Here is a 1506-nt window from a genome sequence, read left to right as displayed (position 1 = left end):
TGTCCAAAAACTCAGTTTTTACACCATGGACGTCATTGAGGGTGGGTGGGTAATATCGCCAAAGTAAATACTAGGAGAACTTTCCATGGTCTCCATAATGATATTTACTTGCTTATTAAAGCAATGATGAGGAAATGATGGAGTTTATTTTACTAATTCCGTTATCAAATAACTTTATGACTAAGTGAGAATAGGATACATAACAGTATAGAGAATCATAGACTGTTAAGAAGATCCCTGGATTGTGATGCTTATTGCCAACAGCACTGTGTTTATGCCCTCTATACTGACACTCATTGGAATCCCTGGTCTGGAACCTGTTCAGTGTTGGATTGGGATTCCATTCTGTGCTATGTACATCATTACTTTGATTGGAAATACTCTACTTCTGATCATCATCAAAGCTGAAAGAAGCCTCCACGAGCCCATGTACATCATCCTGGCCATGCTAGGAGCCACAGACATTGCACTTAGCACCAGCATTGTGCCTAAGATGCTTGGGATTTTTTGGTTTCACTTGCCAGAGATCTATTTTGATGCTTGTCTCTTTCAGATGTGGCTCATCCACACATTCCAGGGTATTGAATCAGGAGTCTTGCTGGCTATGGCTCTGGACCACTATGTAGCCATCTGCCATCCCCTTAGGCATTCTACCATATTCAATAGTCAAATCATCACTCATATTGGAATTGGGATGACATTGAGGCCTGACATTCTAGTAATCCCATGCCTTCTGCTCATAAAGTGTCGTCTGAAGATATACCAAAGCAAGTTAATATCTCACACTTACTGTGAACACATGGCTGTTGTGAAGCTTGCCACTGAAGATATTTACATCAATAAGTCCTATGGTCTCTTTGGGCTTTCATTGTTGGTGGGTTTGACTTCATTGCAATCACACTCTCCTATATCCAAATATTTATCACTGTCTTCCACCTGCCCCAAAAAAAGGCTCGTCTTAAGGCATTTAATACATGTATTCCCCACATATGTGTCTACTTCCAGTTCTATCTCCTTGCTTTTTTCTCCTTTTTCACTCACAGATCTGCATCTCATATCCCATCATCTATGCATATCATTTTGTCCATTCTTTATTTACTACTTCCACCTTTTCTCAACCCCTTTGTCTATGGGGTGCAGACCAAGCAGATTCGAGATCAGGTAGTAAAAATATTCTATTCCAAAGACAAAGGTTGACATTTAATTGAAATTATTCTTCTACGTGTTTCATGGCTTGTGTAGTGGTTTTTTGTAATCTGGGTTTCTCATCAATTTGGAGAATATATTCATAACCCTCTGGTGGCATAGTGCCTAAGGCATTTGACTGTTAACCAGAAGGCTAGTGGTTCAAACCCACCAGCCACTCCTCAGAAGGAAGGTTGGGCAATCTACCTCCCTAGTGATACTGCCTCGGAAACCCAAGGAGGGGTTACTATCACTCAGATCCAACTCGACAACAGTGAGTTTGTTTGTTTGTAATATATTAATAAGCATATAAATGATATC

The 1506-nt window shown here is 40.2% G+C and overlaps 1 pseudogene; it reads left to right on the top strand.

Moving 5' to 3' along the window:
• Positions 1–247: 247 nt before the first annotated feature.
• Positions 248–1197, top strand: LOC103213026 (annotated as a pseudogene).
• Positions 1198–1506: the final 309 nt, after the last annotated feature.

Source organism: Orycteropus afer, unplaced genomic scaffold (assembly GCF_000298275.1).
Source record: "Orycteropus afer afer isolate SDZICR_OR568_19922 unplaced genomic scaffold, OryAfe1.0 scaffold01217, whole genome shotgun sequence".
Classification (NCBI taxonomy): domain Eukaryota; kingdom Metazoa; phylum Chordata; class Mammalia; order Tubulidentata; family Orycteropodidae; genus Orycteropus; species Orycteropus afer.
The sequence above is the reverse complement of the archived record's forward strand: the minus strand, read 5'-3'. Positions and strand labels throughout refer to the sequence as shown.